The sequence below is a fragment of the Pithys albifrons genome, chromosome Z (assembly GCF_047495875.1).
Source record: "Pithys albifrons albifrons isolate INPA30051 chromosome Z, PitAlb_v1, whole genome shotgun sequence".
Lineage (NCBI taxonomy): Eukaryota > Metazoa > Chordata > Aves > Passeriformes > Thamnophilidae > Pithys > Pithys albifrons.
Genome location: NC_092497.1, coordinates 68,091,243 through 68,110,330, shown reverse-complemented (window position 1 = coordinate 68,110,330; position 19,088 = coordinate 68,091,243). Strand labels below are relative to the sequence as shown.

At 36.8% G+C, this 19,088-nt stretch overlaps 1 long non-coding RNA gene across 1 annotated transcript; it reads left to right on the top strand.

Moving 5' to 3' along the window:
• Positions 1–6,200: 6,200 nt before the first annotated feature.
• LOC139684765 (uncharacterized) lies at positions 6,201–12,555 on the top strand. The gene is made up of 3 exons (XR_011699972.1): positions 6,201–6,258; positions 8,276–8,457; positions 12,435–12,555. It is a non-coding gene; the product is annotated as an uncharacterized lncRNA (long non-coding RNA).
• The last annotated feature ends 6,533 nt before the right edge of the window (positions 12,556–19,088 follow it).

Below are 19,088 nucleotides of genomic sequence, written 5' to 3'. Positions count from 1 at the left end.
ATGGAGTGACTACAGTGGTTGACAAGCAATGTCATTCACTTGGGTTTCCTTAACATATTCTCAAACAATATACTTATGTCCAAATCGGAGGAGCATGCATTTTAAGAGTGGACTACTTAGTGCATAAGGAATTGGATGGTTGGAGTTGTTGTGTATTGTACAAGAATGGCAGCAGTGGGAAAATTCATAACAAAGATATCTCTGGTAACTTTAAAACCAAAGAGACATACTACAACAAAGAAGCTGGCAAAAATATGTATTTTTGCAAGACGAATGACTGTGCTATCACACTGTTAGGAACAATTAGGTGTTCTTGTAAAGTTTGTAGTGTAGTCATAGTTAACAGTAAGAAACGACAAGTTACTGGTTGTTCAGTTGTCACTTACAGAGAGGTGCAGTTTACCCAAATACAACGGAACCAATCAGCAGCACAGAATGTATCATGTGGCTCTATCCGCTATTTTGAAGTGTGCTGCGGCCTTCATTTTGAAAAATGTCAGTGACCTTCAGAGCCACCTAATAAGCACCTAGTGGAGTACATACAGTAGACACGTGGGGAACTCTGTAACCCTGGAGTATCCCAGCCAATAGAGAAATGGGTAGAGACCAACACTCCAGGCAAAGGGGATAAAAGGGGCTGCAACCTTCATGGAATTGAGAGACATCACTGAAGTTTGTTCAGTGCCCTCTCACTTTTATTCGAATAAAAGTTTCTTTTTTTTTTTTTATGATTATCTCCTCTGTCTCCTGGCTATGTGTTTGCCCATATCTGGATTTTCAGAGTAATGGTATTCAAAAGAGTATTTTTTTTTTAAAGTTACCTCATTGCTTACATACTGCACAACTCCAAAGGGAAACGATCAGTATTAGGGAAAGTTTAGCTACTTTATAAAATTCACTACTAAACTCCATAACTTTCTGTCTTCATTAAGAACTTGAGACAGAAAAAAAAATTAAGTTGGCATTGTTAACATATCTGTTTTCCATACACATAGTAAGAAAGAATTTTTATTATAGTTTTGTGAAAATTCTGTTTGTCAGAAATACCTATGCCACATCCTGTGACAGAAAATTGTGGCTTTGATATGGCTGCTTATTCTGTTGAACAGCCTTAGAAAACAGACCTTAACAGAGCACACTGCAAAGTTTTTGTGCTATAGGACATTGTACTAGACAAACATGTGCCTTGGCAGTGTCAGTCCATAGACTAAAGGCAGGAGTAATATTGAAATTTCAGATATTCACAAGATACAGAAGCGTGTAAGAAGCAGCATGATGCATGGGTGGGTGGGGGTTGTTAATGTGAACCTGGACACTCTTGCATGTTTCTGTGGGGGGGAGGGAGACATCAGACTACTGTTAGTCCAGAAAATAATACAATCATTCCCATATAATAATTCAGTTACCTTTTTGTATTTCCTGTGTAGCAGAGAAGTGTACCCTTTTCTGTTATTTTCTGTGAGTAGGTGGCTTTTCCCTATTTTGCTTTTCCTTACTTTTTCTTCCTCTCAAAAGATAAATGCTCTTTCATTTTCACATGCACTTCTGCTCCCAGCTCTCATTACAGTCCTAGCTGTGCTTTACATCTGGAAAGCTTAATATGTCACTATCTGTCCTCAGAACCAATGTACACTGGAATACTCAATAAACCAGGAGAGTTATCTGACCCCTATTACCTGACAGACTGTTTGCATGTCATTTCTGTAAAGCACCTTGCATGCTTCTGCCAGCCAAGAGCCTCCACATATTCCATTCATTTTGAAATAAGCATCCCTTGTGTAGCAGAATGTGCACCTTTATGCATATTTTACCATCTACTCTTGTTTTAACTGAACCTGGCAGTGTTCTTCTGACACTTGCAGACTGTCTTTGACTGTTAAGAGTCTCAAGGCTTTTAGAAACATAGTCATTGTGATGCTCTAAAACACACAGAAAAGACAATTGTGTGTGTGCAGTAAATGCAGTAATATAATTTCTTTGCTTGTCCTTTAAAATGAAAAAAAGTAGAAAGTTAATGTTGAAAGTCTTTAATTGTTGGTCATCTTTCTCTGCCCAAAGATATGTCGCTTTGGATGCTGTGCCTTCTAAAACCATGCCAGACTCTAAATCAATCTGCATTGTTCTTGAAATAGTGGAAAACAGAGAGTCTTCTGATTCCTCATGTCTGCCATTCACACAGTGAGTAGAGAGGGGCAGGGGATTTGGGCAGTGTCACTCAAGTTCTTTTGACAGAAGTGCAGAATAAAAGGCATTTAAAAAGAAAAAAAAGTTTTTTCAAATGCAACTTTAAAAAATATTCCTTCAGTCTGAACTGTGACAAGGAAGTAATTAAAATGTATTAGGAGTTACAATAGTTAAACACATATTCTGTGATATCATTCAAAATTATAGAACAAGGAAGCAAGAAGCTTGAAAAATATTCTTACTTCTGACCTTGTTTTTTTCCTTTTTCTCATAAATCATGGCAGGAAATAAAGCTTCAGCAGGTTTGCTACAAATGTTTCTTAGGTAACTTACTGGTTCAGGTAGATTAAATAGCAAACCACAAATAAACCATCAAGAGATGTAACTAACATGGAAATTTGTAATGACTAATTCTGTGGCTGAGGCTTGAAAGTGTATTTTCTCTATCATATTGCCAAGCCTGCCCTCATTCAAAGCTCAGACAAGGGGAAAAAAAAACCTAAAGAAAACAAGAGGCTCTCTTCACTTCCTTTGTTTTATTTTCCCATTTTTTAGCTTTCAGTTCTAGGAGTGTCTTAGGTGTTTGAGGAAATGCTTAACATTAATAGTCAGATTGCTATACTACCTGTCATAGTGATGAAATCATTAACACTGAACAGACAAGTATTCATTAGCATGATTATGTGTGCTTTGCTAGTTAATTTTGAGTTATAATTGTTACTCATTGTATTTTTTATCCAAGATGCAAAGATTACAATCAGAGAGATAGAAAACAGATGTCATTGCTTATATGCCAGTGAAGTTCAGAAAAAATGGATAAACTACATATTCCTGTTGGTAGCTGGGATGTAGCTTTCAACTATTCACATGTGTGAATAGCTCTTCTGTTTTTTATGTTCTTTTGCTAGTAAGAATTTAATAGCAGTACCCATATGGCACAATACTTTGTCCTTCCCCAAGCATAGCAAGAGAATGGTCTACTGCCTTTTCAATAACATCTTCTCTAATATACTGAACAATTTATAAGTTCATGTTTTCATACACACTACTTATTTCATTTGTGCTTATAAAAGCTAACCATAATAGCAGGAACAATCCTTCAGCACTTGAAAGAAGTCTTTGCATAATACCACCAACAATCCCACCAACATAAAAGTTTGAGTCAAAGCTTTCCTTTCTCCTCATCATTAGTTACTTCTGTTCTAAGTCTGGACTTCTGATTTGTGTTTTGGTCATTCAGATAACCAGATAAATCCATTGAACCTGCCTTCCTTGAGAAGTGTTCAGTAGACACATGAGAATACAGTACACTGCCTTGTAGTCTTGAAAGAAATATGAGAATTGCTTTATCAGTGTTCTATCACAGAGTTTCTGGATGAGCACCATACAAATGTTGAAGCACAGTTGTATGTCTGTAGCTTTGTTTATACCTAGTTCCCCTATTAACATTTCTGAGATGGCCTGCTCTGCTAAGGGCTCCCTGTTTTCACTTGATTTTAATCTGATGGTTAAAGAATAGAATAGAATAGAATAGAATAGAATAGAATAGAATAGAATAGAATAGAATAGAATAGAATAGAATAGAATAGAATAGAATAGAATAGCTCCAGAGCTACAATGATCACCTACTCCAACAGCCTGAGACCTTTAAGACTGATCAAACTGAAAGCATGTTATCCAGGGCATTGTCCACCCATCTGATGAACTCTCACTGTCTGTCCCAAGTGCAGAATCTAACATTTATTCTTCCTAAATTTAGTGCCATTGATGATTAACCAATGCTATGATCTACCCAGATCCCTCTGCAAGGATTCCTGTCCTTTAAGCACCTCCAAGGTAAGTATCATCAATAAACTGGCTAAAGGAGCAGTCAGGTCCAGCATTTAGATCATTGACAAAAATATTGAACAGAACTACCCCTGAAGCTGATAATTGAGAAACACCACTGGTGGCTGGTTGCTGGCCAGATGTAGCCAGCTCTTCACAGCTGAACAACTCATTCAGTGACAGATGGTATCAAAAGACTTACTTAAATACAGAAAAAAAGAACATTCACTGTCTTCCCTCATCCACTAGCAGATGACCTTACTGTTGAAGAATATCAAATCAGTTAGATAGGGTTTTCGCTTTGAGAACCCCTGCTGACTCTGCCTGATGCTTGTGTTGTCCTTCAAATGCCTTTCAGTAGAACTCAGTATGATCTTTGAGAGATAATATAGTCGAGGTATTTTGGGTCAGCTCCATAGAATGACTGTTCTAGCCTCTTTGTCTAGACCTTTTAGTCTAGAAATAGGCATATCCTGCACCCTAGAAAAGGTTAGAGTAAGCTGTAAATTTGTCATAGTAACTATGTTTCTTGGAGAAACAAAACCTAAGCTGCAGATGTTTAAATAATTTATACTGCTACATTTGGGTGCAGGCTCTGGGCCTGAGATTTTAACAATTACTATGTTGAAACATATCTTTAATTACTTCTTTTTGCTGTTTCTTAAAGGCCCTCAATAAATTTTCTGTATGAATAAATTTTGAAGCACTATTTATAATAATTTTTGGGTTTTTTACAAATTGAAATATTTGTGCTTAAAATTTAGTTACCAAATGTATTTGAGGCACTGCAATTTCCAAATGTTTACAGACAGCATACCACAGATCTTATCAGTTAATAAGATGATTGACTTATATTAATGCTATTGTCAAACCATAATGTTGTTCCTGATGCTTAGTTCCTGAGGATGACAATGGGTTAAAATTCTACAGGAATGCTTACCTTTCTCAAGGCATCAAATGAATATAAATATGGTCTGTCCATCATGACATCCCGATAGGGCCCTTCATAAATTTTTAAGATCTTTAGAGAGGAGTGAAACTTGAAGAGACATTAACTTGAGATGACAATTTAAAGTCACCTTAGTGAATAAATAATAATAAATAATAATCAATATTAATTACAAATTCAAGCAAGTTGTTAGATTTATAATTAGCAAATGTTTCTAAGTGACTTGAAAAGACTTTCAAAATGTTAGAAATCTACTGCAGTGGTTATAGTCTCCTGCAAGGAGAAACATTTGCTTACTTCAGTACTCTGTATACCTGACTTCTATAAGTCCTTGAGTTAGATGGTAGACAGTACGCCTTCTAAAAGTGAGTAAGATACTTTGATATATGAAAATGCTATAGAAATAAAACTAAAAAAAAAAAAAAAGGAAGAAAAATGGGACATCTGGAGGAATGATATGCAGCAGTGTGAATGTAGGGGGACAAGCAAAATGCCTTGAAATATACGTCATGGTCTGAGATAAACAGCTTCCTGCTCTTTCTTACAGATGAAAACATGTAGTGGAGCATCAACTGATCCACGTGCTTAACATACCAGCAGCATTGCTATTGTAACTCAGCTTGAATGACACTGACTTCACATTGTTCTGTGTTTTGGATTTGCAGTAGCACCCTGTAGAAGTTCATACTAGACGTTGAGCTTTACTGGGGGGGGGGGGGGGGGGGGGGGAGAAGAAAAAAAGGCAAATTGCTATGTAGAAATAGAAAGTAGAGTTTTGTAAGTAGAGATTCAAGCCAAGTAAGAATAAAGCCTCTGTAATACCTCAGTGGCGAGCTGCTCCAGCTGTAAGCCTTAGAGTATATTTCAACCTCAGCAAACAAATGCTGAATGCACAATGTTCTCTAATTGGTTTTGTGTTTGAAAGGTCAAAATAGTAAGGCACAATTCAAGAGTGAAAAATGCAAACATTGCTATCAAAATTACAGTTTTAGAAAAGTGAATATTCACCAAGGGGGCCAGGAAGAAAGTGGATCAGTAAAGGCACAGAAGTTACACCCTGTGTTATTCTTTGTATCTATGAGATTATTATATTAAATATTGACTCAGACCAACTCAAGGAGCAGGGTGGGGCTGGGAAGGGACAGATGGAATTTCACAAAGGTGGAGTAGTGACCTGCTCCATACTTGGCCCCTTGGATCCTCCTTGGGCAACCCCACGGTAGCCTCCAGTCCCTGGACACCCAGAAGCATTGCCCACGCCACAGCCCGGAGTCCCTGATTGAGCCCTGGATTGGCTGGTATGTGGAGAGTTCCACCTGGAAGGGGGTAGTGTGACCACAGGGAGTCAGAGAATATGAAAGCATCAACATGTGGTTTCCATCTTTGAACACCTGGACACATGGAAACTTATATGAACTTACATGGGACTCCAGTCGGTAGCTATAATTCTCTCTTTTTCTCTCTTTTTCTTTACTTCTTCCTCTCTTAATCTCATTTTTTGATATTTTAGGTAATTAATGACTGGATGGATTGAATTTTGCTTAAATTGTAGGGGTTAGCATGTGCTAGGTCAATGCTTTGTGGAATGCTTTACTTTGGTTGGATGTTGCCCTTTATACTTCTGCCAAGTCCCCTTATTTTCTTAAGTTTGCCAGTAAAAGCATGTTATTTTTGACCTCCTGAGAAGTGTGTGTAACATCCTTTGCTTTGCACTCTCTTTTAAGGTATTAAAAGAACTGAAGGCTCTTTTACAAAATTCAGTGGGTGAATTTTTGGAGCCTTGTGTATTTTTAAAGTACAACCCTTCAGTGAGGTTGTAGCTTGGACCCTGGGGTCTTACACTGCTGTATCTGGGCTTAATTAGACGTTTATAGTTTTGGTCAGTGCTTTTGACAGCCACCTGTTAAGAATTTATTCTTTTCTGCCCAAGTTATGGGAAAACAAGCGCTGATAAGCGAGACCTTTGTCCTTGAAAATTAATTGGAGTCTTACTATTGGCTACTAGCCCTTCAAGGGCATTTGGAGGAGAAAGTGAAGAGGAAGCTGATGAAGTAAGCCCCCAGACCCATTTAATAAAGACCCTCTGGAGTATGACATGTGAGTGTGGGGAAATTCCAATGCCCACACACATGTGCAGAAGGAGTACCACTTACATAACAGGGAGAAGGACTGACAGCCTCTAGCAGCTAAGACATCACTGGCAAATTGCATAAAAATGCCTCATACTCTGAGTTCACTCACTTCACATGAAGGACAATGTTGCCTCTGACAGGGACGCCCACTATCATGTGAGCCTGCCAACACTTTGAGGGTGCACCCTCTGCTCTGAGGAGCCTGGGGATTCTGGGGTCAATAAAACAACCTCGTGAGTAACACCTGGGTGAGTAGGGGTATTATACTTAGGATTTATTTCCCTCCATGTCTTCTCTCTCTCTCTCTCTCTCTCTCTCTCTCTCTCTCTCTCTCTCTCTCTCTCTCTCTCTCTCTCTCTCTCTCTCTCTCTCTCTCTCTCTCTCTCTCTCTCTCTCTCTCTCCTTGGGGTTCCCATTTACTTGGTCACCTCTTGAAATAAATACTGTTTTGTTAAGCTTTCAACAGCGTTTTCGTCTCGGTTTTGGCATCCCTCTGAAACCTCTCTAGGACAACTGCCTAACCCTAAAAACACTACTTGTCTCTTCCCAGTCCCAACCCTCCCAAAAATAAAGATTCCAAAATGATTCAATCACTGACAACTAAAACAAGAGTGACTGTAGAAGCACTGACACCTTTGTATGCCTTATTTGTAAAGTCATCTCAATATGTGAATTGCAAAAGTGTGAATTGCAAAATATGAATTGCCTAATCATTCCCTAAACCAAAAAAATAACAAAAAACTTATCTCATTGCACTTAATAGTTGCAGTTATGGAATTTTTTTGCACAGCAGAAAACAGAGGAGTTTTAAAACCTTTCTCGTTCATTAAACCAGCATAATTCTTCTAATTATAGTAAAAGGGCAAAAATAAAATTTGAAGCCTGAGTCAGGCACTCCTGAACTCCAGATTCTCTGGGGATAAAGAAGGTAAGACATTTATCCCTGAGCTGAAATTATGTTTTATCTATTTTGAGTCTGCTTACAGAAATGAGAGCCTTTCCTTGAAGAAATAAGTTTTTATATTCTGGCAATGTTGTTGGAGAATGCCCATCTAAATCAATGCTGTTGGGTAAAGCCTGTCTAAAGTGAGTCACATTTAAAGCAGTTGTATTTGCTGATGTTTGAAGTCAATCAGTGGGTAAGGATATTTACAATATGTCCTGTTTTCTTGAACTACTACAGAGCCATCAGAAAGTTGTGGCAAGCAGAGATGAAAAAGTTTACCAGTATAAATAAAACATATCAAGAGGAGCAAGATCATGAAGAAGGCATTGGAAGCTATTGTTATGCAAGAGATACCTTATAGCTACCATTTTTTGAGCTGAGATTCTGTGATGAAATTCATGATTCAAATCCAAAAAGCAGTAAGTACTGCAGCTTATTTACTTGGAGTAATGGAGTGAACCATGAGTATATTCAACTCACATCACTGTGTAAAAGATCAGAAACATTGTCTAGGCTTTTGCCTCAAACTAGAATATACTGCAGAACCACAAATATGTCTAGAAGAGTCCTGTTGGATAAAGCATCATTCTTTGCTTTCTTGGACTGTGTGGTAGTTTTGGCCTTAGTTTTAGCTGGGCCTAGATTAGGCCTTAATTTTAGTAGACCCAGTTTAGTAGGCCTAGATAGTGTTACGTAGATTAGAAGAGACAAGTATCACCTGACTTAAGCAACCAAAATGATATATCATCTGACATCAAAACACATATAAAAGCAAGTGAGGGAGGTGCCTCTGTCCTTTGCCTTTCTTGCCTGGGGGCTGAGTGGACCTGCTGTCACTGTGCTCCAGGCCTTGCCACTGCTTGCAGCTGTTTTAATTTAAAAAGTAAACATTTTTATTATTGGGTTTTTTTATCCTCTCTTGCTGAGTGTTTCTGGGAGAGAATTTTTTGGGATGTTTTTGTGGGTCTGGGTGGTGGAATCTTTATTGTTGGGTGGGCAACTTTGTGTTGAGTTATAGTTGTTTCTTCTGGTCTTTGTATATATTGCATTTGGCTTTTAATTTTTTCTGTGTAAATATAAAAATCTTGCTATTTTTAATTCCGGGATTTTTTTCCCTCTCTTTCCTTCAGGGCTGGTCGGGACTCTGACTCTGTAGTCGGAACTTGGCATTTTGCCAAGGTTTTAAATGAAAATAGACTGAAAGATAGTCTTATACTAAGAGGAAGCCATTTATTTCTTTACCCAGGAGAGGTCTCAAAAAATTCATATTGAAGGGACTGTGTTATTTTCTAACTGTGAGAATACTTAAGTGTAATGTTGTAGTTTTGGTTGTTAAAGAAATTCTCTCTCCCTGCCACCACAGAATTTGGGAGCAAATGCCCAACCCCCATGCCACTAGATAACAAAAGGAGTAGCCATCCAACTGCTTTGAATTCCAACTTGATTGCTTGCGGTTGGAGGGACATCACTTTCTTCTTTAAGCCCACTGCAGTGAGTTAAAAAACCTAGCGTTCGTGGCACTCATGAAGGTGTTTGGAGGGAGCTGAGTTGCCCTGGTTTTGGCCATCTACGACCCCAGCTCAATTCTAGTGCTCTGTGCTGCTTGTTGGAGGGCGAGAGAGGAAACCCATGGCCGCGGTCCTGGATCCTTGCTACAGATCCCTTTTCTCCCCTGAGCCAACTTTCCGTCTGCAAAGGACCGCCAACCCTTATTCCTAGTTTCTTGTCCCTGACCAGAGGACAAAAGAGAAGACTCTGCATTGCCTGCCAGAGGGTTCCACCGCTTCTTCTTCTGTGTCCTCTATCCTTTCATGTGAGTCATTCGGAGAAGTCAGCGATTCACAAGACCGCCTTTTGTCTTTGTCTTACCAGAGTAATTGTGAGTCACTTCGCTGCCAGCCGAGGCATGGCAGTGTCCCCTGCTGTCCGTAAATACAATTGCACCAAAAGGGAACAGAGACAAAAAATTGTTTCATTTAAAGCATTATGTTCCCTTTTTTTTTTTTTTCCTTTGAGGGTAGAGGGTAGTTGTTTGTTTTGTCCCAGTTTTGGTTATATATTTGTAGTTAAGAACTGTTATCCTCTGTTCACATACATTTTTCTGGTTAAAACTCCTAAATTTTGAAGCTGTGGTGATTTTTTGGGGGAAGCCCTTCTTTTCTGGTTCATATAAATATCTTAGTTGTCTTCTAAACTAAGACAACTGTAACACTTTTCAATGTAATACTTCTTCATTGTTCATTTTTATTAACACATTTACTTGACTTTTAAGTTTTATGCATTGCAACAATTCGGTATGTACAGAACATCACAATAGAACAGAGTAATCATCAGAAAACACTGCTGTGAGAGTAATAGTGTATTTTGGGAAATATAAGACTTGAAGCCTATAGAATATAAATGAATTGACAGAACTGATGGTAGTCTGGTCTATCTTGAATCAGTTATTAAAATCTGCTGGAGTGATCACTGACCAAAAATTTGCTACAAAAAACATTTTAGAATTTGCCACCGCTATACAAAAAATCATGTTCAAAATTCTGAGCCTTCCAAAAAGGAAAATAAATAAAGACAAATGGAATTAACATTAGAAATAAACTATGTCTCTATTTTTCAAGACTAATAGCTAAAACATTGGAGATTGGGAATGAGATTTGTCCTTGGGTACTGTATTTGTATTTTCTGTTTCTGTTTGGTGCTTCATATTTTCTCTTTTAAAAATTATGTTTTCTATATCAGTAACATACCCTGCAACTTGCTGAGTAATCTGACACCTAAATATGTGATATACTAAAAGAAAAAAGTATTGTCAACAACATAAACAAAACAAACGCAAGCAAATCAATGTGCTAAAGCCAAGAACCCAAACAAAAGCTCCATAAGCTCCATCAGAGACATCTAAAGTTTCCAAGAAGAATGGCAGTTAAAAAAACAACAAAAACAAACAAACCCACAACAAAACAAATAACAGAAAAACTCAAACCAGTGCTGTGCTATTTTTTGTGGAATGAGAAAGATCAGGCAGGAAACAGTAAGAACAGATAAAAGAGGAACTGGCTATCCAAAGCTACTTATTCTATCTGGATTGCGAGGTATCTGCCTGGCTCAGTAGTACTGCAGTATTGAAATCCTGCATATCCAGAAATTTAGCCTACAATGACACACATTTTGACAACTTACATCTGAGAGCACTGCAGCTAAAATAGTGGTTAATTGATGAAACTGTGTTGCTGTAGCTAGGGTATGCTTGGGAAAAAGTCATTAAGAAGGACTATAGTGAGAAACTGCTAAAATATTATGTAGAGTGGGAGGGGTATTTTGTGAACTGTCATATTTATTATAGAAAATATATTACATATAGAGTATTACTATAGTACACTGAAAAACACAACATTGATTCAAGTCAGTCTGTCCATACCCTGTGGTAGCTACTGTTCAATATCCACTTACAAGAGTTAAATTTTACTTTAGGTAGGGTGCCAGATATGTTATAGTATCTATAAAGTAAAACTTGAATTTAATAAAAAAGTAAAGATGTATGGACATCTCAGATATCTAACGATGATGTAAACTGTTTATGGGTAAATTTCCCAAACTGAAGCTATCTGAGATTGAGAATTATTGTGAATAAATATCGTTTAAACTTGATCACAAATTACGCAAGCATCTGAGTACAAAACAGTTTTCATTTTAATATACTTGCCTTTTTTCAGATGTTGACTTCATTTCAGCTGACTGTGAAAGCACTAGTGTGCTGGAGTAACCTGGGCTGATTGTCAGGTGCTCACCAGACCTGTCTCTCACTCTCATTGCACAATAAGGGAGGGGGAGAAAATAAGGTGAAATCTCATCCACTGAGATAAGGACAGGGAGATCTCTCACCAGCTACCATCACAGACAAAACACTCTGAACTTGGGGAAGATTAATTTAACTAATTGGCAATTAACAACAGAGTAGGATATCAAGAAAACAGAGTAGGATATCAGAAATAATAATTCAAAAAAACCCTAAACCCACTCTCCCATTATGCCCACCTCCTTCCCAGGCTCAAATTCACCCCTTCCCTTCTAATTCATCTGCCACCTTCTCCCATGCAGAATGCTGGAGAGTGGGATGTATGATAGGGGTCATGGTCAGTTCACAGCACTTTGTTCTTGCGTTTCCTTTCACCTTGGACTTTTCTCCTACTCCATTGTGAGGTCCCTCCTGTGAACTGCAGTTCTTCAAGACCTGCTCTAGCATGGGTGTTTTTCCAGGGGCTGCAGTTCTTCAGGAGCAGCCTTTCATCAGCTCCCACAGGTCTCAGTTCCTGCCAGAAAATTTGATCCTGCATGTGCTCATGTCCACAAGGCTGCACTTGTGTGGGTTTTTCATGGTCTGCTGATTCCTCCACAGAACTTCTACTGCTGTGGCATGATGTCCTCCATGAGCTGCTACCTGAGTGAATATTTGCTCCAGCATGGTGCTCTATGGACTGTAGGGAGACAACCTGATTCACCGGTTTTGTCCACTGGCTGCAAAGGTATGTCCGTGGCACTTGGGTCCTCTCTTCCCCCTCCTTTACAGACCTTGGCATCTGCAGAGCTGTTTCTCTCATGCTTTTCTCCTCTTTTGTAGCTGTTGTGTAGTGTTTTTTCCTCTTTCTTAAATATGTTATCACAGGAGTTCAGCTGTCTAGAATTGGATATGTCCAGTATGAGGTAGCGTCTGGTGTCCTCTCCCAGGAGCGAATCCTGCAGCTTCTCATTGCCTGTCCGGCTAACAAAAACTTGACAGATAAGCTCAAGAAAAATAGACAACCTCACTGATCTCCAATTTCATATTTCATTTAACTCTTTTGATCCTAAAGTGGGGACTTAATCTTTGAAAGTCATCTGAATCCAGGCAGACTTTGAGAATTCACTCCTTCCTATGTTGCATAAGGTGCTGTAAGTAGCAGTGGACTAGTAGGTTATGCAAAATACCAGTTTCCAAACAATCTGGAATGTATTTTTCATTTCCTTTGAGTGCAGCAGATTTCCAAGCAACAACACCAATATAGGAAAAGTTGAGATACAACAACCAGGGAGATACTGGTGATAAACATAAGGGGTTTTACACAGTTTGGTTCCATTTCTTGTGCAATGTGAGTAGTATAGTGGCATTGGGTAGCCAATGTAATGGAAATATTCTGCCTTCTTAATCTTACCTGTGCTTCAGTAACAAATGAGCAAATCTATAAAGTTTAACAAAGCAAATGCTGGATCTGTTTCTGTGGAACTATGAAACTGTGATTGTTGAAGTAACTGCTGATATGAATCTGGGACCAGCGGTAATTATTTAAAAAAGCATTATTTCATAGCAGTATTTAAGTATTGACAGAAGTAAAACCTAAATTAATAAAAATTATTATACAATTCCACACATTAAATTTTAGAACATGGGAAGTGGAGATATGGGTTTTAAAAATGCAGCCACTTGTATCTCAAAAATGACAGCTGCAGTACAAAGAGGAAGGAAGCTGTCATGAAACCTCTAGGAGGCAGCTTCTTTGTAATGGTTCTTCATAAACCTGGAGTGAGGTACTCCAGAAAGTAAAAAAGGATATGACTTGAGTCAGAGTGTTTGCAGCTTTCCAGTGTGACTGCAAGAACATCTCAAACAGCAACCAGAAAGAAATTTCTTGAGAAAAGGAATGAGTGGAAGCTCTCGTATGCATATGCCTTTTTCTCTGACTCAGACAGTAATAATAGTTACCAGACGAGTGCCCACATATGGTTATTTCTAATTCTTCAGAAACCGTTCACAGTTTGTTGTCAAACAATCCTATGTTTTCTAGTAGATTTGACAGTTTGTCTGGGGGAGTTCTGGAGAGTCCACTTAAGAAGAAAATGGATGTCATATTAGTAAATGGGGACTCATCTGACTGAGAAGTTGATTTTCTTCAGCAATATTTCCAAAAATGGGCAGTCTTTATAATGGATTTCAAACTCATGAGTAATGTTTATGATGACAATTCATAAGAACTAAATCACTTGCTTCTAATCTGTAAGAAGAGTTACCTCTGAGGTGAAGGATTTTTAGTCAATTTTGAAATATTTCTTATGGCTACTGAGTGAAAGAACCTGTACAAATAATTGCAATAGCTTTGGCTCCATTTTTCCAAGCCTCTTTACCTGCTGACAGGATAATTTAATGTTGAGCAATGCTTTTAACTAGACTAGTGAAACAAAAATACACTGAGTCTGGAATAGCAACATTTTCTAATCAATCACAGTGAAGTAGATAATGCAAGCAGTAGCCTGAATTTTTACTGACTCAGATAGAAGTGTGTGTGTGTGTGTGTGTGTGTGTGTGTTGATGTGAACCTGAGCAACTAGAATGTTTGTTTTTCCATTTGTGAAGTTTATGCCTAAGACAATCCTCACCAGTGCAAATTCCCTCCACATGAAAGGGTAAAGGTTTCCTCTTCACATCACATTCTTATTTACTATTTGAAAGGTTTGCTGACAATATAGCCGTACCATATGTTCATATCTCATCTTTTTAAATTAATCCCTCACAAAACAAAAGAGAAGTTATTTGTTTCCAGGCTAACATTAAGCAGTGTGATAGTTCAAAAAGAGAATGCTATTAGCACCACTCTGATTGGTATTTCTGTAGCAAGTTTTTCAAAATGGGAAAATATATGTATATTTCTCTCTCCCTAGGTAATACATATTCCTATATATATATATGGAAAAGTAAACATCAGTTTAGTTTTTAGAAAAAGGTTTTTATTTATAGGCTGTGAATTATTAAAACAATGTCCATGTAACACAAAAATTGGTTCTTTCGAGCTCTCCCATTTCTTTTCCAAATATTTTGAGAGTTTGTTGATTCATTGTTATCTTATTCCCCAGGGAATTTTATTCTGTAGCTGCGATCCCAGTTCTTGTCATGATCACTTGTAAGTGATGCTAGGAATCCATGTTGTAAGATCATGGTTTAAGCAAGGCTATCCAATTGTGATCTGATTACAGGTGTAAACATTAAGCACTATATTTTCAGGCATTGCATTTTTTAAAATTTATAAGATTTTCTTAGGAGCACTTTTCCAGAGACTGCTGCTACAATAAATATTTTTCTATTTTTATAGTTATAGTCTTACCTATTTTTATAGTTATAGTCTTACCTATGTGCTCCAAATTAATCTAACAGTTTACTTTTCTTCCCATAGTTATAATTTTATAGTACCATACCAACCCAGCCATTAAAAGGTGGAGAATGGGAAGGTATGTATCACCAGGATGTGATTTAATTGATTTTGTTGCCATAGTGACTACCCTTATGCTTATAATATTTTAAAAGTAGTGATTCAGTATAGCCCTTTTGAGAAACCAGATTACTAATTCAAAAATATCTAAGTAATCTCTCTTCCTCTTTACACTGAAAATTTGTGGTGCAATTTTAAATAGAAAAACCTAGGTTTTAATTAGAATCATAGAGAAAATATCCTTTTCAGCCAATCTTCCTTAATGATTACAATTGTAAATATTGTTTTTGTAACACAAGGAAACAGCAAAAGAAAAACTTCTAAGGTCTCATAAGTTCAGACTTTGTACTCAGTCTAACAGCAACTGAATTAGAGAACTGTTGAGATTCTTTCAGAAAGTCATCAGAAATGTATGAATTTTATTTTTCTTGTCTACTTAGCTCTCGCAGGTCTTGCAGGTCGACCTACTTTATTATTTCCATTCCTGCAACCTTCTCAGCTGTGTGGCTGATTCAGCTAGTGTATACTTCCCTCTTAATCAGTAAACAAGCCAAGTGATAGTCACTGTGCAACCAGAGAGGACATCTTTCAGATGAGATATATGAATAAGGTTGTGATCTCTCAGCAGTTTGTAATACCTCATAGAACATTTTGTAAACCTGAGAACTTTGTTTCTTTTGTCTGAGACTTAGTTTGCTAAGACTGCAATCAGTTTTGAATTTTACCAAGATTTTGTAAAGTTTTGCTGAATTGAAATGGCAAAAATATTTTTATTTGTCACCATTATATATACACGTTGCCTAATCTCCATGTTATGGCACACACCTGTACAACTATTTTTTCTGTAAGCATTGTTCACAATTCAATTTATGTTTCTCTTCACTGTTGTTTTAATGATGATTGTCATTTGACTTTATACTGAACCTGTGCTTTTTCTTTCTTCAGAGTAAAATAAAATATTTAATCCATTGCTAAAGTGTGTTAGCTCTGAAAACTCAGTAAAAAATCATTACTTGTAGTTATTATTTGACTATCCAATACCTTGTACTTTTATAATACCTGAAACTGACTTCAAGAACCTTAAATTAAAGTTGAAACCTGGTATTATTGAATTAAGGTTAACATGTTTCTGTAATATACTACACTTTTCTTTGCGATTGTATTTTAGTATTAAAACGTGCTTGTAAGGTAGGGAAGCAAAGTAATCTCCATTATAAAGGCACAAATGAAACCTTCCACTCAGTTACACAGTGACATCAAAATCTGAATAATTTCATTGAGGCTCAGACATAGCTCTCCTTTTAAACTTTAGATATTTTCTTTCAATTCCACCTGTGAATTATGTGATTGCATGCCAAACCCATTAGGTGGGATTGATTTATGACACTTCTTATATTGTTAAAATGAAGCCTTATTTTACCTCAGAAGCGGCACCACACTGACAACGGATGAAGTGACCTTTCATTATATAGTCCTTAGACACTAAAAGCTAAAAAATGTGTGAATAGTTTCCCTAATCATTTTGCTGTAAAAGAGGTTTCATATCATTCCTCTACCCATTTTTCCTTTCCATGTTTTCACTTCCACGTTTCTATGACATTTTAAAAGTATGTCAATGAAATAACTATTTTGATAGTGTTTCTTGCAATGTGATGAACTAAAAACAACTCTGTCATCTTCAAAGCTCTCTTTTGCTTTTATAGAAGAAAGTCACTGTATTATTTTTGAAGTTTACATTTTTCCTAACGCTCTCCTCAGTACCAGAGCTTTGACTAGTGCTGTACTTTGTTGTTCTTCACTCCATTTGTACAATCTGTACTTCAAATTTTCAGATCTGTTTTGTTTTGGTTGTTTGTTTTGCTTTGTTTTATATATATATGTGTGTGTGTGTGTGTGTGTGTGTGTGTGTGTGTATATATATATATATGTGTATACATATATATATATATATATATATATATATATGTATTTAGCATGACATTGGCTGGCCAAAAGGGTCCATACACTATTGGGCAAAATTTGTAATTCCAGATCAGAGATATGATCTCTTAGTAGAGAACTGATATATAATTTTATTGTTTCTTAATTTGATTTTTTCAATAACAAGTATTTTATCTTTCTTGCAAACAGTAGTTTAATATATTTTACAGCATTTGTATGACAAACAGTCCTTGTGAAACTGTATGGAGTTTTTCTCAGTACATAACAATATCTTCCTTACTGGTTGAAAAATACAATGTAAGCATTTCTTATTATATTCCTTAGAACACTAATCAACTAATGTCTAAAAAAAATCTCTAAATCTTTGTATCTATTATCTCCCCTAAAACGAGGTTTTTCCATACCTGTGAAAATTCAAAATCTTTTTCATGGATGAGCTGGGATATTCAGAATGTGGATTTTTTTCCTCCCATGGTTTTGTAATTGTTTAAGCACAAAGATACCAAACAATCTAGAATTAGAACAGCTTTAAAATAATAGTTTAAGAAATTTGATTCTAAGATGTTAATAAATGTTGTTAATAATCTGCAGTTACATATCTGTTTTTTCTTGAAATTATCTTGTAACACTTCCCTTGCTATGTAGGTATCTACTTTCCCATTGTTCTAATGTGAATCTCAAAAGATGCATCATTTATCATTAAGTGTTCAATATGAAACAGCTCATTTTGTTTCCTTTCACCCACTGTAGAAACAGGGCATAAAACAGTCCCTCTGGTGTGTTCATCAAAACTGTGATCCCACTGATTAAAATGCAGATAAACTGTCATTTTTCTTTTATCTGTAGCCATCACGGCTTTATCGTTTGAATCTCATTAATACTGTGTTACTTTTCTCTCTTTATTGTTCACATTTTTGTTTTGGTTTTAGATTTTTGTTTCTTTACTTTGCTTTTTCTTCCCTCTTAAAGAAAATTAAATTAAAAGAAACTTTGAAAACTATTTCATATAGATATCTCAGGTAACTTTCTGTGGTAGCATTTGAAGCATATCCTCTAATATTTATGTAGCCTTGTATTCAATGGTAAAGTACAAAATTTGGTACAATTTAAAACTTCATACCTTTTATGCAAAAGTCATCAGTTCTTAAATATTTTTTAATGTAGCTTAAGCGCTTTTGGACTTCTCTTAGCTTTTCAGATTTTAGTATAAAGATTAGAATTTTTTGAAAAAAGTTATTTCCATACTCCTATATTGCTCTTCTGAATCTACCAATTTTTTAACAGGATGTTTAACAGAATGTTCTTAAAAGTATCTAAATGGTCAACCTCTCTTGCATATTTCTTGTCCCTCAAAAGAAAGACATCAAGGCATTGGAACATTTCCAGAGGACGGCAAGAACCAATGAAGGATCTGGAGCACAAGTTTTATGAGTGGCTCAGAGATCTGGGTATGATTAGCATGGAGAAAAGAAGACTCAGTGGAGGCCTTAGTGCTCTGTACTGCTACCTGAAAGGAAGTAGTGACAACATGGGGGTTGATAACAAATAACTGGATGAGAAGGACTGACCTCAAGTTGCTCCAGGGCAGGGTCAGATTAGATATTTGGAAAAATTTCTTCATGGAAAGGGTTGTCATGCATTGCAACAGGCTGTCAAGGGAAGTGGTGATGTGGAAATCTTAAAAAAATCATGTGGATATGATATTTGAGGGCATGATTTAGTGGTGGACATGATGGTGATGCTAAGTTGACGGATGGACTTTAATGATATTAAAGGTCTTTCCCAATCTTAATGATTCCATGATTCTTCATAAGGCTATTTAGCATAAAGTGCATCTCGTTTTCACCAGGTTTCAAGTGCCACATTTTTGCATA